Source organism: Eulemur rufifrons, chromosome 7 (genome assembly GCF_041146395.1).
Source record: "Eulemur rufifrons isolate Redbay chromosome 7, OSU_ERuf_1, whole genome shotgun sequence".
NCBI classification, from domain to species: Eukaryota; Metazoa; Chordata; class Mammalia; order Primates; family Lemuridae; genus Eulemur; species Eulemur rufifrons.
In genome coordinates, this window is record NC_090989.1 from 94,474,618 (window position 1) to 94,495,280 (window position 20,663).

The following is a 20,663-nucleotide window of genomic DNA, read 5'->3' on the forward strand; positions in this document are numbered from 1 at the left end:
AAGAGCCTTTGTCCTACACTGTCCGGAATGCTCTGTCCCGGTTATCCACATGGCTACTCCTTCATTTGCCTCAAGTCTTTGCTCAAATCTTACCTTTTCAATGGGGCTTTTCCTGACCTCTCTATTAAATTATGACACCCTATCAGTATTTCCAAACTCAGTTATATTACTCTATTTTGTCTGTAACCATTTTTTACTTATTATGCTATTTAATTTATTTAATTATAATATATAATTTCATTATTTTCCTATGTATTGCTTGTTAACTGTCTCTCTACAAGAGAGTGTAAGCTCCGTTAGTTCTGAAATTATTATATACATTGTTCATTGTTGTAGCCTGAGTGCCTACATGAGTGTCAGGCCCAGAGTACATGCTCGATGAGTATGTGTTAAATGAATGAATAAATGAATGAGCACAGACTTTGGGTTCTCATTCCCCATCACTAACATTGAGCTAAGCATAAATCAAATGTCAAAAATTCTGTAACAAGTGTCTCCTTGTTTTGCTCTAGTAGACATAACAACACACACACACACACACATACATACACACACACACATGATTTAGAGAATGACATTTGATGGCTGAAATAGTGGCATAGGGTGTTTCATGGTTACAGAAAAACACCACCAACAAAAACAAGGAAAACACTGGGCCTTCAAAAGTAAATTCTGATTATAACTTAAGGACTGGTACTAGTGATTGTAGTCTGTGCTTTAAAAAAGTATATGTAAATAAGTGTACGTATGTCCTATAACACTACTTAGGCCTGGACTTGAGAATACTCCATTTGGATTGCAAACATTCATCCAGCTGCATTCATTGAAAGGCAAACAATTGCCTCAAATACATCTTTACACTCTGATTGCTCATTCTTTCACAATTCTAGTAGTTAAGTGAACTCAACAGCTAGGGTTCAGTCCTCAGGGAGAAAATATTGTACAAGAGAAATCAGTAAGGAGCATGAACTACAAAAAATAATCAAGATAATTTTATCTCGTGGTGAAAGATTTCAGAAAAATTTTGTGATGAGAAATGAGAAGGCCATATTGGAACTGCTGACAGAGGGCAAGAAGGAGCAGACCTTCTTGTGTGAGTTGAGGTGGTAAATCACTCTAGAGGGGGAATAGTACTTTAGAGGCCCTAAAGCAGCAATGAGCATATATTCTCAGAGCTTCTGAAGGAAAATAATCGTGGCTGGAGTATATTTAGCAAAGTGTATTAGAGAGGTAATCCAGGAGCACTTTATGAAAGTATATTTTATTTCCATTGACATGAAGGGATATTCCTGTATGAATATCCTGATTGGTGACTCACCTCTCAAATGATAGATCATTTCGGGGGGTAATTACAGAGTACACTATAAAGGCATTCTATTTTTTAGTTTACAAGTCCGTTTTACAATTCTTGTTTGATTTAAAGATTTATAACAAAGATGAGTATGTACAAATAATAATCTTTACCCATCTGAAGAAGCCAAAGAGATTAGCAAATTCCTTAGAAATCAAAGCTCACAGGAATTTATATCAAGAACTGTGACTAAGAATAATTAATCACATAATATAAAACTATTTCAAAAATAAAGTATTAAACATAAGAAAAACATATAGTTGGTCTTTAGAAATTATAAAAATGTAACAGATGCTCATTAGTACTAAATGAAAACTATGAAGAATAATACAACAAGAAAATCTATACAGGATTAAAACATTTTCTCTACTTACTAAGTAACATGGGTTTGGAAGACATGTGATGATAGTTTTGCTTCCACTATTTTTAACTTGTTTTAAAATAATACATCTGCTGTATACTAATGTATTTTTAGTACAAGCTTTATAATCATTCAATTCTAAGAATCTATATTTATGAAATGAGGTTTTAAAATGAAAAGTAGTCCTCTTAAACCAAAAAAAGATAAGACATGCTGACAGTTACCTTCAAAATATTTTAATAATTATGTAAATGGCTAAACATTTGTTTTAATAGTGGATTTGTCAAAATCCAGAGTATTGACATATAAAACCCAAATAGCTGCAGAATATTTCAATAAAACAAGTATGATGCTTCACTATTATTGTAAATCTAGGAATAAATACATATACTTCAGGTCACTAGATTGCTCTTTTACTGACATGCTGTTCTCTGAAAAATAATAGCAAAAGATGATTATGGCTTCATCATTTAATTTAGAATTTGAATAGTGCATGTAGATGTAGAGAAAATAATGCACATGAAACTTTTTCTTAGCCTTGTGTTTCTGATTTTTATTTTTATACAAATCCGTGAAAACATGAACTAGCCATTATGGCAATGGCGATAGGCATTTTACTCTATCCTGATTATTTTCCTCGTCATTAGCAAAGATATTTAAACAAATTATGTGCAGAGGTCCTTTTTAGTTACCTGATACAATGTTACTCAAAGTAGCTAAATTATAATATTTTACAAATGTTACCCATCTAGTAACTGAATTTATCATGCATATTATTGTGTTTATAATAATTTTAGATATATTCATATTTTGAACTTCTAAGGGATTGTGCATAGGAGAAAAAGTATATAAATCTTAGCCTTGCTAGTCCTAATGTGGCCCTGAATGATATTAACTCTATGAGCATGAAACCCAAGTTTAGTTTTCTTATCTGTACAACCAAAAAAAGAATGATTACTATATTATCTCATGAGTTGTTGTCAATGTCAAATTAAATAAAAAATAAAAACTCCTATATTTTCTCAAAGCTACATCATGTATGAGAATGTGATGGTTAAAATGATAAAAGAACATAAAGATGCTCCTGCTGGTACTTCTGCTACTGGTGTTGGTGCTGCTGCTGCTGGAGGGGTCACGTCTGTCCTATAGGCAACTATTAATTCAGTAGCTGTTTATTAAAGCTTCTAGTTGCCAGGAAATATATTCCACTTAAGAAATAATTTATAGTCCAATGGTTGTATTAATAACCTTGTAGCTAGGTATACAGGTCATATATTTGGCCTAGCTTTATTTAAAATAATATTGCTAACATTTTAGCATAGGTAAATTATAGTTAAAAACTTAATGTTTTGCTTTTTCTTTACAAAGATCTACCAACTTCAAACTGTCATCTTCACCAGGAATCTGTAGTTGTAGCTGAATAGAGTCTGTTCTCTTTGTAAAAATGGGGCTGAAGAGGTTTCCAGTTGCCAGTATCGTTGATAATGATATCCTCATATCCCTATCCTATTTGTACATTTATATTACACACCAGGCTCTGGAAACATTTGTGTAGACCCAATCTTTGCTCTGGAAGATCTCTAAATCTTATCCAAGAATTGAAGTAGCAGCAATAAAGTTAATATTCAGTAAGAAATTCTCTTTGAACCCTGAGATACTTCCTTATATTTGATAAACAAGTTTATGTACTACATTATTTATTTTTATCCAGGTTTTCAGAAATTTTAGACCTAAATATAAATACGATAGCCTACTTTTTTGGTATATCAATTTATCATTTTCTATGATTTTATTGTATACCTTATTAATTGTATTTCTTAGTCATAAGTCAACAATATTCATTAACTACTTAGTATGTCCCAATGATTACATATATGCATTTAAGTGCAATGTGCCTCTAAATTTTATTTAGAAGAGGCAGAGAATAAAATATGGTTCATAAATAAAACGTTTAGCTGATGGTATTTTTAATTGTATGGACGGCTGACACAATTCCTGTTTTCTTTTCTCTTCTACATTTCAGAAAGCCATTTCCGCAGTCATAATATTCCTAATGTATTCACCTCAGAGAACAAGCTGGAACTAACATATGTGTCTCTGCTATGCTTTATGTAGATGATGAGGTAGTGCCTGAAATGGTCTACTTTCCTTGAGTGCACTTTCTTGGTGGGCCTCTTGGACATGTCAAATTCTTCACTGAATACTGGTAGAGAAGGTTAAGACACTTCACCACTATACAAAAATATATTTCCTAAATGTGCTTTATAAATTACCCCAACTATGCAGAAATAATAATATGCAGGACTCTTATTTTAAAAGATAACATCTAGAGTATGTTTGTTCTGTGCCTATAAAACCTAAGTTTGATATTATAACTTTGCTGAGATCTCTGTTAATTCTGACTATATAGTATTTACAATTTCAAGAGAAGTCAATTAAATGTTCTCAATTTCATACTTTATAAATACTTAGGATACCAGTTAAAATATTGAAAACAGCAAGTCAGAAGTATTTATCTCTGCATCTCCAGAATCCAGCATAATTTCCATCTTACTGTAGGTACTCTAAAATGTTTGCTAAATATGTTAATGATCTTAACAAATGCATCAGCCATGACAATATTCTTTACCTTAAAGTCAATCTTTATCATATCCTTAGCATGAAATACTTTGATCCCGTTCCTAACTGAGCTTTTGTAGCTCTGTTACTTCTTGTTAGCATTTTACCTTGAATTAGAGTTTTTAATTTCACAGATGTGGATGTTATTAGAACATTATGAACTTGAAGGCAAAAAAAATATTCATTTATTTTTCATTACCATTTAAGAGGCTAGTACACAGAAAGAACTCCATTTAGTATTTATAAACTTGCATCCTTTAAGGATTTGGAAGGAGTTATTTATTCACTCGTTTTTTTACCTATTCAAAAATGTTTATTGAGTAGTTATAGTGTACCAAGTACTAATCTATATGTTTGCTATATATTGGTATGTTAGGTAGACAGTGAGGGACCTCTGGCCCTCATGGGGACAAAGGCAGATACCCTGAGCAATTGCCACACTGGGTGGAAGAGGGAACACCCTACCAATCTGCAAATCAGAATTTAGTGCACCAACTGCAAAAGAATGCAGAGGATTCCCTAGCCTGGGGCCAAGCAGCACAGGCATAGTAGGGTCTGGAAGGTGACCTAGAACAACCTAAGGCTAATCATCATGGCATTAGCTTAAATCTACATTGTAGTTCACATCCCCTCCAAAATGGGCTTTCAGAGAGGCTCAATGGGAGATCCACATGCGCAGTAAGACTTGGGTTAATAACTCCCAACCCTCCATCAAAGTGGTTCCATGGTGATGTTTGAACCATGAGGAGGGCCCAGTCTAGGCAATGTAAAACAGGACCCCGGGTCATAATCAGGGCCCTCCTGTTACAACAGGGACTCCGTTTGTTGTCTGTGGTGAACATACCTTACTTTATGTAATAAACTTTACCTCGTGCTTGCCTTACTTTGGTGTGTCTGGTCATTCTTCTGCCAAGTGCACAACAAGAACCTAGAACGGACAACTACGACCCAACAATATACATACAAGAAAAAGATTCTTGTGCTTCTGGAGTCTGCATTCTAGCCAATAAAACAGATGAAAATAGAAAAAACATGGTTAAGTTCTGTGTCAACTTGATTGGGCTAAAAGGATGATCAGATAGAGGGTAAAACATTATTTCTGGTTGTGTCCATCAGGGTTTTTCCAGAAGAAATTAGCATTTGAATGAGCAGACTGAATAAAAAAGATCTCCTTTACAAACGTGGGTAGGCAACACTGATTGAAAGCCTGCATAGAACAAAAAGGTGAGGAAGAGTGAACTTGCTTTGTCTGCTTGAGACACCCATCTTCTCTTGCCCTGGGATATGGGTGCTTCTGGTTCTTTGGGCTTCAGACTCAGACCGTGACTTACACCATTGCCTCTCTGGTTCTCTGGGCTTTGAGTTTGGACTGGAATGACACTACTGGCTTTTCTGGGCCTTCAGCTTGCACACAGCAGATTGTGGAGATTCTCAGCCTCCATCATGTCATGACAAATCCCTCATGATAAATCAATTTCTCTCTCTCTCTCTCATACACACACATGCTCTCCCTCTCTCTTTCTCTCACTCAGTTTTGCTTTGCTGGAGAACCCTGACTAATGTACATGGTGACTAGTTAAATTATATTGTATGTTGTTGGTGATAGGTGCTAGATAGAGGGGAAGGGGATGTTGCATTATTACTTTGAGTAATCAGGAGTTTCCTCACTGAGACTACTAAAGATTTGAGCAAACTTTGAAGGGAATGAAGGAGTTGGCCAAGGGATTATTAGAAGAAGGGCATTCAGGCAGAAGGAACAGTTATTTAGATTCTCTAAGACCTATATGTACCTGGTAAAATCAAACAACAGAAAGGAAGCTGGAGGAGTGGTTAAATAAAGTCCAAAGTTTGTGTTCATAGCATATAAGTAATTTATAAAATTTTAAGGATTTTGAAGCTTATTTGAAGTGAAATATAGAATCATTGAGTCCTGAGTAATACATGGTCTATGGTTTAAAAGTACCATGCTAGTTGTTTTATATACTGTGATGATGGAGGTAAGAAGAAGAAGAAAAATTCTATGAGGCTATGGTAGTAATTCAGGCAAGACATTATAGTACCTTGAGGATAAAAGTTACAACAAATCATTAGATTCCAGAAAAATGTGGACGGTAGAGTCTACAAAATTTTCTGATTGATTCATTTTGAGGTTAAGGGAATAGTTAAGGATGACTGAAAGGATTTTGCCTGAAAGGTTGGAGTTGCCATAAATTGAGATATGAAAGATATCTGTGGAGGTGGTTTGTGTTGGAAAATCTGACATTCAGTTTCAAACATATTGACATTAAGATATCTATTAGATTTTACAGCGAATTTGTTGAGTAGGTATTTGAGTATATGAGCATAGAGATGGGTGAGAAGTCTTTGCTAGAGATAAAATCATGTTGTCAATAGCATAGAGATGATGATTAAAGACATGAAACACAATGAGATCATCAATATAGGAAGCAGAGATATTTAAAACAGAGTTACAAGAATTGTCTCCTAGGTTCTCAAACTTTAATAAATAGAAAAGAAGTAAATAAACGAGTAATGGAGTTTGAGTAAGACTCATTATGGAAGAGAAAACTTAAAAGTTTAATGTCTTGGAAGTCAAATTTAAAACATATATATGAGAGGTGATCAATATTTCTGATGATTAAGAAAGTAAAAATTGAGAACTGACCATTATATTTAGCAATGTGGATGTCATAGTTACTTGTATGATAGCAACTATCATTAAGAGTGAGATACAAAAGTGGATTTATGTAGACTGAAGAAAAAATTTTAGAAGAGCAAATTGAGACAGCTGCTGTATAGCAGTGGCTATCCCCAACCTTTTTGGCACCGGGGACTGGTTTCATGGGAGATAATTTTTCCATGGATAAAGGTGGAGGGGTGGGGAAGGATGGTTTTGTAATGATTCAAGCACCTTACATTCATTGTGCACTTTATTTCTATTATTATTACATTATAATATATAATGAAATAATTATACAACTCACCATAATGCAGAATCTAATGGTGCTGCTGATCTGACAGGAGGCAGGGCTCAGGCAATGATGTGAGTGATGAGGAGTGTCTGTAAATACAGATGAAGTTTTGCTAGCTTCCTTGCCTGCCACTCATCTCCTGCTGTGTGGCTCGGTTCCTAATGGGACATGGAGCAGTACTGGTTCACGTCCAGCGGCTGGGAACAGCAGCTGTAAACTTCCGTTTTAAGGAGGTGTTTTTTGCTTGATATTTTTTGTTACTGTTTTTGCTAGGAGAGCAAAGATAATCTGGCTGTATCTAAAAATATGGTAGGAAAAGAGAAGAATGCAAGATCACCATGTCTATGTGCTAACATTAAGTATTCATAAAAGCAAAACAAATGAAAATAAAGAAGGGGTGGGGGAGAATTTCTTGAGTGACATCCCTGAGAAGGTGAGAGGTACAAAAGGAAAGGATTAAATCTATATAGGATACTGGATATTTCAACATTGGAAATAGGAAAGGTGGGAAAGCAGTTGCTGGTAGCTGGTAGCTGCTGGCATGTATGATGATGGGAATCCAAGTTTTCCTCTGTTTAAAGTTTCTCAGTGAAAAAGAAACCAAGGTCATCAGCTATCCTTTGTTTGAGAAGAAAGTGAAATTATTTTTTAGGGATATGGGAGAGCAAACATACTGAGAAGACGTAATATGATATCCTGGCAAAATTGTTGGCATATATAAAGGTCAAGGTCATTAATTTGTGCTAGATGAATTAGTTCTGTTGTGATTTTTCTTCTTCTAATTTAAACTTCATAAGTACATGAGTAAAGAAAGTAAACATTACCATTTAATCAGGTTGTGGTGTTTCCACATAAATGCAACAAAGCCAGCGAAGTACATAATTTTATGTATTTTTAATGTGATTGAGTGTTTGAGGGAGGATAAGTAAAGAAAATCACAGCTAGCATTTAAGAAATCACAAAATTAAAGAATTTTAGAAAACTGGCAATAATTTCAGTTGTATTCCTCAACACTGAAACAGATACTTCACAAACGATACACAGAGGTGAATGGAAACTACAGACTGCCCCCTTGTGCTCTACCCTATACCTATCTATACGTGTTGATATTCCTCCTGCTTTAAGGCCTTCTAAATATTTTATGATGGTCTCACATTAGTGAAATAAAAACAAAAGCCTGCTGAGATGATGGAAAGAGAGAAACCGTACTAAGGGAAAAATTAGGGCATGAGGACTACATTTAGCATATATACATGTATTATATCCAAGACTAAGGCCACTGTTTTTGTTTTAACTGGACATAGGCATTCTTTTTTTTTTTTTTTTTTTTTTCCTTGAGACAGAGTCTTACTTTGTTGCCCCGGCTAGAGTGCTGTGGCATCAGCCTAGCTCACAGCAACGTCAAACTCCAAGCAATCCTCTTGTCTCAGCCTCCCAAGTAGCTGGGACTACAGGCATGCGCCACAATGCCGGCTAATTTTTTCTACATATATTTTTAGTTGTCCAGCTAATTTCTTTCTATTTTTTAGTAGAGACGGGGTCTCGCTATTGCTCAGTCTGGTCTTGAACTCTTGAGCTCAAATGATCCACCCGCCCTGGCCTCCCAGAGCACTAGGATTACAGGAGTGAGCCACCATGCCTAGCCTACATATGCATTTTGATGTTAAAAACAAATAAACTATGTTCACGAGTTTATTTTTTGAGCATAATTTCATTCATCATTACCATTAATATTTTTATGGCCTACAATGTGCTGAATACTGTTCTAAGCATTGAAAACACAGTGGTTAATGAAATGGAAGTTTCAGCTCTCATGAAGATTGCATGTTGGTGTGGGAATACATACAGCAATCCCTATATAAGTGAGTTATACATAATATATTAAAAATGCAATAAGTAGGATGGTGATAAAACAAGCACTAAAGAGGAGGAACATGGGAAAAAGGGTTTGGAAATTTAACAAGAAATATTTAATCAAGAGTTTAAATGAAGTAGAGTGGAGAGTAAAGTGACTACTTGGAGAAACTTCCAGAAAAAAGGCAGACACAGAAGAAGGAACATGTCTTATCTGCTCAGGGACCAATGAGGATGCCAGAGCACCTGGAAGAGAATGAGCAGGGGAAATAGAGTAGGTCATGTAGGGAGAAGAGTCCATAAGGCTGAATCATGCAGTCTAAGATGTGGTTGTTTCATTAAGAAGGTAAAAATATATTGCTTTAAGAAGAGATGATAGAGATAGATAGACATAGAGATAGAGATATAGAGATGAGAGAGAGAGAGAGAGAGAGAGAGAGTAACATTGAACCAGGAATCAGCTAAGGTTCATCAATAGGGGAGACCAAGGTAAAGTTGAGCAGTACAAGGTTATTAGGTGTTCAGAATATAGGGTGTGAGAAAATAGGGTTTTTTGTTTTTTTTTTAATACCTTGGAAATATGAGTAAATAGGTTAATAAAGGATTATACTGATACATGGATAGCCCTAAATAAAATAGTCAGTTTTTCTTTGAATGTTTCAATAAGAACCAACTCCTTTTTTAAAAAAAAAACCAGGCCATGCTCAAGGTTCGGCAGAACCAACATTGTTAAAATGTCTATACTACCTAAAGTGATCTACAGATTCAATGTAATCCCTATTAAAATACCAACATCATTTTTCACAGATCTAGAAAACATCATTCTACACTTCATATGGAATCAGAGAAGACTCCATATAGCCAAAGCAACCTTAAGCAAAGAGAACAAATTTGGAGGCATCAATTTACCAGACTTCAAGCTATACTACAAGGATATAGTAACCAAAACAGCATGGTACTGGCACAAGAACAGAGACATAGACCAATGAAATAGAACAAAGAACCCAGATATAAAACTACCCTCATATGGCCATCTGATCTTTGACAAAGCAGACAAAAACATACACTGGGAAAAGAATCCTTATTCAATAAACAGTGCTGGGAAAATTTCACATGTAGAAGGCTGAATCAGGATCCATACCTTTCACCTCTCACAAAAATCAACTCACAGTGGATAACCGACTTAAACCTAAGGTGTGAAACTATGAGAATGCTAGAGAAAAATGTTGGAAATACTCTTCTAGACATTGGCCTAGGCAAAGAATTTATGAAGACCCCAAGGGCAATCACAGAAACAACAAAAATAAATAAATGGGACCTGATCAAATTAAAAAGCTCTGCACAGCCAAAGAAACTACCACAAGAGCAAACAGACAGCCTACAGAATGGAAGAAAATATTTGCATGTTACATATTCAGTAAAGAGCTGGTAACTAGAATCTATAAAGAACTCAGGCAAATCAGCAAGAAAAAAATCAAACAACCCATTAAAACGTGCCCAAAGCACATGAACAAAAACTTTTCAAAAGAATACCGACTAATGGCCAGCAAACATAAAAAAATGTTTGACATCTCTAATCATCAGGGAAATGCAAATCAAAACCACAATGAGATATCACTTAACGCCAGTAAGAATGGGTTTTCTCAAAGAGTCTGAAAACAACAAATGTTGGCATGAATGTGGAGAGATAGGAACACTCGTACACTGCTGGTGGGACTGCAAGCTAGTACAACCTCTGTGGAAAGTAATATGGAGATACCTCAAACAACTACAAGTAGAACTACCATTTGATCCAGCAATCCCATCACTGGGTATTTACCCAAAGGAAAAAAAGTCATTCTATAAAAAAGTCATCTGGACTCCAATGGCAGCACAATTCCCAGTTGCAAAGATGTGTAAACAATGCATGTGCCCATCAGTATTTGAGTGGATTAATCACATGTGGTATATGTATACCATGGTGTACTACTCAGCCATAAAAAAATGGCTTGTGTTAATCTCTCATATTAATATTATCCTGCATGGAGGTGGAGCCCATTCTTCTAAGTGAAATATCACAAGACGGAAATAAACAAACACCACGTGTACTCACCATTAAATTGGAACTAATTGATCAAGACTTATTTGTACATGTGGAAGTAACATTCATGGGGTATCCGGCAGGTGGGAGGGGGGTGGAAGGATTGGTAAATTCACACCTGATGGGTACGGTGAACACTGTCTGAGGATGGGCATGCTTGTAGCTTTAACTCTGGTAGTGCAAAAGCAATTTGTGTGACCAAAGCATTTGTACTCTTATAATAATCTGAGTTTTTTTTTAAAAAAAAACAGAATAAAAATGAAAACTCTATCATCCTTTAGAAGAGCCTCTTACCTAGGGTATCAAATAATATTTATATTTATATTTTCAAAGCAGTCATTAGAAGCCACTATAAATAGAGCCAATGGATTTTAACACAAAATATTCTATACTAATCTTTTTAAATCCATTTTTTTAAGTCGAAGTATTTTCTGTTCTTTTGAGTACACTATGTTCTGGAATGAAAGACACATGATGTAATATCTTTGTGTTTAATTATTAACTAAAACATTATAGGATAGTTTATACTTTTATATTGTGTTTTAGTTTCCTAGGGCTGCTATAACAAATTACCACAGGCCTAGTGACTTAAAACAGCAGATATTTATTCTCTCATGGTTCTGGAAGCCAGAAGTCTGTCTGACATCAAGATGCCAGCAGAGTCGTGCTCCCTCTGAAAGTTCTGGGGGAGAATCCTTTTTTGCCTCTTACAACTTCTGGTGGCTGCTGGAGTTCCTTGGCTTGTAGTAGCATAACTCTAATCTCTGGCTGTTTTCACATGGCCCTCTCCCCTGTGTCCCTTCTTTTTCTCTCTCTTATCAGAATACATCATTGAATGTAGAGCCAAACCTAATCCAGGATGATCTCACTCAAGACCCTTACCTAATTATGCCTGCAAAACCCCTTGTTCCAAATAAAGTAATATTATCAGGTTCCAGATGGACATTTCATTTTAAAGGACACTATTCTTTTCAGTTCACAATGTTATATCAATATTCTGTGTTGTTTTATTCTGGAATCAATGTTTTATTCATTATGATTAAAACTTTTTAATCTAAAAAAACACATTAAAATTATAAATGATTTACCCAACATTTCTATTTCTGATTTGCTTATCTTTTACAATGATATAAAGCATTAAATATCTGTGATTTGTGCAGCTTTTCTTATTGACACGCTTTCCCTAACAGGTCTCATCCCTGTGGCAATAGTGCTAAAAGCCTTTTCTTGTCAACAGCGGGATCCTTCAAGTTATCAGCTTTAAAGACCAGGACTTTGAATACATCAATCTTTTCTAAATCGGATATTGGCATTTTTCTCTGTATGTCTCACTCACTCTGTCACCAAGGCCACAATTAGTCACCTAAGTTTAAAATCAATTTCACCCACCCACAGTTAAAATGACTGGCAAACTACTATTTTAATGTAAACTTTGCACCCCTCATCAATGGCTCTTTGCCATGATAAGTGAGATCCAAAGGATTTAGAGGGGTAAACCATGATATAGAAAAGGCTGAAATATTGATGTGATACCAATCTTAAAGAATGGTGGTAGAAACCTTAGTAGTGCTTCTCATAGTGTTTTTAGTGACAGAACATTCAATTTTTACACATTTTTAGTATTTCTGTGCCAAAGAATAATAAGCACATATTGGTTACAGATTTTATTTTGCTGTCACACTAGAGTAAAATAAACACTTTATTTTTCTAGAGAAATACAACCCTACTTTTCTAAAATATATTTAATCAAACTTTAAAACACCACTTCACAGTGAAAATATTAATCTCAGTTATCCTCGTGCCTTCTATTGCTTCTTGTAAAGATCTTAGATTTAAAAGAATCAAACAGTTGAAAAGGCCCCTCTGCTCTTCAATCTACAAAGAATACTCCTATATTAGGTTGTCCAAATCCATACAGTCTTATAAATTCAATTTGTTAGTTGTTATGCCAAAGTGGAGTCAAGATAGAAGCTCCAATTCCCAAAGTGAGTCTCCCTACATAAGCAATTCTATCTTGAGAATATTTTTTCTTTCCCTGATCACTTGCTTCTGTGTCTACCCCTCTAAGCACATTCTGGATTTCTGTGGAAGGAGACAGTATATTTTCTTTCAATTATTCTTTAGCAACAAAATATTGGCCCCATTTTTTATGTAGGGTGGAGTATACAGACAGAATTATTTTTTTCTCATTATTATCTTTATGTATATATCAATATTATGTCAGTTCTTATAACTTGATATATTCGTACTGTTTTTTCTGTCATAACTGACCTCTTCCTGAACCCCTTTCCCTCTTCTTTATGTTGCTAGAGATATGAGTTTATTTTTACTCTCTAATGAATTGGGTAAGTTAATGTGACTCCAGGAAAAGTAGGAACTGGTATGGTACAGTACTGATGCTGAGAAAGAAATAAGAGCTTCTGTTGTCAGGGAATTGATCTGACCTCCTGCAGCTAGACCTCAATGTTAAAATATTATTATGAACTGATCTAGCATTCACAGCTAGGCTTCAATGTTATTCCAAAATGATATGAAGTTTAAAGCTAAATCATACTGTTCTCCGGTGGGAAATAAACAATATCATCGAACATCTATATCAAATGAGGTCACTCTGAGACATGACAAAACGAGACAAAAATGAGCTCATTGTGCAGGCCATAACATATTAAAGATTCTTTTCTTTCACTAAATGAGTGACTGCTACTTCATATGTAATCATAGCTTCATTCTTGTTTGTCCCTCCCTATAGATAAGATTTATTGAGATATCCAATCATAAAACTCCCCACTTTCTGAGACCACCTAATTTAGAACAATCCTCAAAATTAACCAACTAAATCAAAAATCCTATAACAGGTTCTTTTTAAGACCCTCCTTCTGTGATGTCCCATGGTTCTCTCTGGTGTATGTTCTCCCTCACTGCTATCAGTGATAAATTTAATGTGTTCAACTATGGGAGCTCCTGGATAATCCTTTGGGTGAGGGGCATTGGAAATGTATAATAAAACAATGTTTTATTCCAAACCAAGAGGAACTCATTGCCAACTTTACAAGGAAATGATTGAACATACAATGAGGCCAATTACAAGGTAATCCTTCTGCTAGCAAAATTCTATCATGGAGTCTATTCTATACACCAAAGATTTGATTGCCTTTCTAAAATAAAGATATAAACATGACACTCCCATGACAATATGATTTTCAGGATTTGACACTGCACACAATATAATTGCTACTAATGTGCTATATGCTATCAATACCTATGTGCTAGAAAGTTATAAGTTACAGAAAAATTATAGCCATTACATTGGTAATAATTGAAGAATAATATGTATATAAGTGAAATACATGAATCTTGACTCTACAACATGATATATTTTTACCTAAATGAATATGTTTGTGTACTCCCATCAAAATACAGCATATTACCCACTTTCCTGAAGCTTCTTTTAGTTGCTCACCCTGTTGTAACCCCTCAAAAGATAAACTCAATTTTTAATTTTTCATCAAATACAATTTGAAAAATTATATTAGTTTTGTCTGTTTTGAACATTTGACAAATGAAATAAAGAACTCTGTTTTCTTTTGTCTCTAGCTTCTTTCATTCAATATAATATCTAAGAACTCTATCCATGTTCATGTGTGTGCCAGACATTTGTTCACTGTATTGTATAATAGGCCATTCTATAAAAGTAGTACAGTGTCCATTCTACTTTTGAAGGGCATTGGGTTACTTCTGCTTTGGGACTAATACTATTTACATATTTATATTCATGTTTTCAATGTACATAGGTATAGTTGTATTAAATATATACATATGGATGAAATTACTGAATTTTAGTGAGTGCATACATTCAGCTTTAGTAGGTAATGTGAAACAGTTTTCAGAAGTGTTTTGTTTTGTTTTGTTTTGTTTGCCAATTTTACCCTCCTACCAGTAATGTTCTAATTGCTCCACAATGTCTATTTTTTTATCTTTTTTTAATGTCTGTATTTTTAACTTTAGACATTTTAGAGATTGTGTAATGGAATTTCATTGTGCATTTGATTTGAATTTTCTTAATGACTGAAAAGCTATGTTTTTGTATGATAACTGGCATTTTGCTTCTCCATTCTGTGAAGTATCTGTTTAAGTATTTTCCCATTTTGTATTGGTTGTCTTTCTTTTTCTTATTTATTTGTAAGAGTTCTTGATATGACTTTTTTGAGGTTTGAAAGAATCATGTATTCTGTAGTTGTTGGATACTATGTTCTATTTAAGCCAATTAGATAAATTTTGTTAGTTGTATGGTTCACATCTTTTACATCCTCCCATTTGTTATGAGATTGTTATGAGATATTCAGCTTCAATTATGAATGCAAGTATTATTCTTTTTAATTGTACAAGTTTTGTTTTATATGGTTTAAGGCTATTGTAGTAAGTGGATACAAATTGAGAAATGTTATTATCTTCCTATTGGATAAATTAGGTTTTAGTAGGGTGTTTTTACTGTGTGTTAAATTCTATCTGGATTGGTAGTTATTTTCTTTCTACACTTTATAGATGATAGATGTTATTCCAATGTCATTCATTTCCATTGTTTGTGATGAGAAGTCAATTGTTAGACTAATTGCTACTTCTTTTAAAGAAATGTGTCTGTTATTGTTTTTCTTGTTGCTTTGAACATTTTATCCCCTTCCTTTGGGGTTCAACGGTTGTATTGAAATATTCATAAAACTTTTAATTTTTTTTTTTTAAATCCTCTTTGGTATTTATAGCAACTCTTGAATTTGTGGCTTGATATCAGCTGCAGTTTGGGAAAATTCTCAGGCAGTATCTCTCTTCAAATATTGTTTCTGCCTTATTCCTTTTAACTTTAATTGTGACAGTCAAATTGGATGTACCTAATAGTTTTCCTATGACCCATATCACATTTCATGGTTTTTTTCTTGTATTTATTGGCCCCATTTTGCATGTACTTCAGTTTAGATTATTTTACACTGATTTATCTTTCAGAATATTAATTTTCTTGCCTCCTATACCTAACTACCTTTATCACATATATTAAATTATTTCAGTGATATATTTTCCAGTTTTCAAAGTATTTTGATGTATTTCCCTCTCATACACAACAATTCTCTAATAAGTTGTTTTATCTTTTCATCTTTTCTGTGTACATATTAGTCATTGTTATATTAAAACCCATTTCTTCTAATGTTAATATTTGGATCACTGTGTGCTTTCTTTTTTTTTTTTTCTCTTTTTGTCTTGGTTTTCATTATTTTATCTTCTTTTTATGATATGCCTGGTAATTTTATATTAAATGTGGAATGTTGTAATTAAAAGTTTTAGAATCTATGGATGATACTATTTCCCTTCAGAGAGGATTACTTTTCTTCTTGTAGGCAGGAGATATGGACAGATGAGCTTGATCCAGTAACGACTAAGAAACTTTGAGGCTGCCTCACTTTTTTTTTTTTTTTTTATGATGGCTTATATATATATATCTCCACTTTGCCTTTAATCCTAGGACTTAGGCTTTTGTGTTTTTAACTGAGAGTCAGAAGTTCTTTTTTACCAGTTTCACTTTTTATTGACAGAATCATAACTTCAACTGTTGACTTCTCAACACTGGCAAAAGGCCAAATTTACAACTTTGACCCATAATACCTACTTTCTGTTTAGTTTTTCAGCTTCTGGGCATGGCCCACATGGATATTAAAAATTAACAGTTGCCTAGAGGTAGAATCATGCACAGAATATTTGGCCCATTTGTCTAAATTTCCTTTTTTTTCTGTAAAATATTCATTCTTAAAGTATTTTGTAGCCTTGTACTTGATGTTTATCTGTAAACTTCCATAGAGAAAAAGCAACAATGAGTAGATCTACTTCATTAAATTTCCTTTTTTTCTGGGATCTCGGACCCTGAAGTTGTAGATGCTTTGGTATCTCTTTGGTATGTTAAAAATCTCTTTTTGTATCTTATACAAATTTTATATGTATTGTAAACAGAAGTGTTAGTATGACATTAACCATCCAGCTACAACTGAATATAATTATTTCATATTTTTTTAGTTAGTCACAATATGTACCTACATAGTTTCAGAGCTGGTTTCAGAGGTGAACATTAAGAACACAGGATCTTTCCACTCTAAAATCTTCAAGTGTTGAATTTGACCTATAGGTTTGTCACCTCATGGTTATATGATAGCTGGTGTAGCTTCAGGTATCATGTCCTCACATAACCAAATTCAGGACAGGAAAAAAGGATAGAAAATGATTTTCACTTTTTAGATTTATCTTTTTTGATGAAATGAAGAGTCTGGGATTCCTAGAAGTCTCTGGCAGAATTTCTTGGCAAGAAAAGTTTCACTTTCTATTTGGAGCCAATAACTAAGGATTCAAGTATACTCTAATATTAGTAAATAATGCTATTATCTCCTATGTAAAATGAAAAAATGAGGATAAGAAATATTAACTATCTCATCTAACAAATCTACAGAAATTATTAGAGATACTAAAATATAATCTAAACAATTTGATTTCAAAACTTGTACTCTCAATTTACATTCATTTAGTGATTTTTGAAATCCAATGAATTCTTTAAAACGTCACACTAACCAAAAAAGGATTGTTTTCAAAATTCAACCTTTAGATAGTATTTATGTGCACTTTAGTTTGGTAAGATACATTTCAAATAATCTTTTTCGTACCTCAAAAATATTTGCCAATAAAAAGATGAAGCAATATCACTACAGCATCAAAGTAGAAGTGTCTCTGATAATCAAATGAACCCTGTGTTCACATTGCAATTGAATTTTGTTGGAAATATTTTATGGTGGAAAATCTTACTTAATTCCACTGCAGTTTAAGTGCAATTATTCAGAGTAAAAGTTACTGAATTCAAATATCACATTGTATTGTACCTTAGGTCATCTTCGAAGCATGAAGAAATCCACCAAAGTAGAGTATGAATCATTTGTATTTAAACACACACACACACAACTGTGAACCAGTGCTAACTAGGAAGGAAAATGTGATTAAATTTATATTTTTTCACATATGTTTAATAGATTTCTTGTTCCAGATCTAACATTGAGGAACACAAAAATAAAATTTATAAATAAAAATGCCTTTTAAATAATTAATATCATTTCAGATTAGAATGATTTTAGAACTAAATGGAGGAATTGAATATTTGTGAATAAGTATATAAAGTATTAACAGAGTCCACCTGTGTCCACCAATGTTCTCAGTTGTTGTACTTTGATGTTTGCATCTGTAGCTCAAAACTATATGTAAAATCCTACCAAATACTATTATATTTTGAATATGTTCTCAATTGTCAGTATATATTAAAACATTCTTTCCTCCTTTACTAGTTTTATATTTTGTGTTACATGTACCTATCTTCCACCACAGGCTATATTCATGCTTATTAAATCAATTTTACCAATAGGAATTCTTCCTTCCTCAAATTAAATTTATGAAATAAGACAAAACCCCTAAGGACTATATGCAGCTATTGAGAATTTCATTTATTCTGTTCAAATAGTACTTTTCAATTACACCTCATCATTTCTATGAATTTTTAAAGTGGATGCCAATATAAAATACAGTCATTCAAAAAGTATACACGGTTAGCTTTCAAGTGTCTATAGCTAATTACAATTTTACTCTCACATAAATTACATACTTCTGCCTCTATAGTTTTTATTTAGCTTTAAACAGCTTCCTGCTCACACTAGGAAGCAAAGCTATCAAATAGAAAGATTTCCTATTCTTCCTTCCACCCCAAGGCAGTGCATTTCTGAGGAGATAACCCACTGGAGACATTCAGCTAGCAATGGTTTTTGAAAGTTCTCTTTTCCTGTTGGCTCACTCATGGTGGGTGTTCAGTGAAGCTACTTCTTTCATCTGATCCCCTAGGAACATTTGTAATTGAAGAGCGATGGCAGGTGAAGCATTAGTCTATCTCTCTCCCTGAAAATTGAGTAGAACCAACTCTTCTTAAAATAACACTAGAGGGGAAAAAAAGTACTCAAATCTACATATTTTTAATTATTATTTTTTATTTAGAAGAGCATATTATCTTATTTAGAATGATTGTCAAAGCTGCCATTTTGTTACATCTGATTTTTTACCCAGATTTTTAAAATAAATGTTAAGTAATTAAAATATGTTGAGTATGAATTATCTCATTTTAATGAACCAATAATCTAATTCATAACCAAATGGTCGAGAAATTAAAGAAATGATAGAATGCTAGTTAAAAAATTTTGATGTCTAAAAATGCATAGTTTCTCTGTATTAGTATCACCATATATCTTAGTAACAAAATAATATTCAGTAGAACAAGTTTTGAAATGAATTGACTTTCTAGATAAATATTCAAATGCTAATTTTTGTACCATTGTGAATATTCATAAATATTTATTTGTACTCATAGAGAAATATTATCATTTATTCTTGACAAAATATTTTATTCTGTAAAATCTAACACTAAGAATTTCATGGCCATCAAAAATAGAGAATTTCAAAGTTTCAATGTAAATGTCAAAATTGGAAAGAAATATAATACAGTGGCCAATGAAAGACTTTCGAATATATAACATTTTTATTAAAATAAATTCAAGGAGTAAAAGTAGTGAGATAAAATTTACCACAGTTAAAAGAATAGTTATTTAAATGCATTTTACATGAATAATGATTGGAATCAATTTGCTATGGAATTTATATTCTACTGTTTACATATATATATTGTACCAAATAGTTTCTTTAAAAATAATTTTTGTTTAGGTGAGGTGCCTCACTCTTGTAATCCTCACTTTGGGAGGCTGAGGAAGGAGGATCACTTGAGGCCAAGAGTTGGAAAACAGCCTAGACAACATAGTTAGATCCCTCTCTCAAAAAAAAAATATATATTTATATATTAAATTTTGCAGAGAATGGTGGCACTCGCCTATAGTCCCAGCTACTTGGGAGGCTGAGGTGGAAGGATAACTTGAGCCCAGGAATTTGAGGTTGCAGTGAGCTATGTATGATAGCACCACTACATTCCAGCCTGGGTGATAGAGTGAGATCCTGTCTCAAAAAAAATAATAATAATGAATTTTAAAAATAAAAATAAATAAAAATATTAATGTTATATAAATATGCCAGATATTATATTTTTTAATAAATCAAACTTCAAAATAAAAAATAGAAATCAGTGTAATAACATATGAAGACAGATCAATGTCAAAATTATTTTTAGCAAGCATGAGGGAAAAATTTTTGAAGATCTTTATGTTAAGTCCACCAGACTGTTGATTCTATTCTTTATATCTGTCACAACTTCCAACTCATCTCCATTCTCGTTTTCAGAGCTTTAATTTGGGTTCACATTATCTCATTTTTCAGGTTGATTATTAACATTCTTCACAGGAACATCTTACACATCCTTGC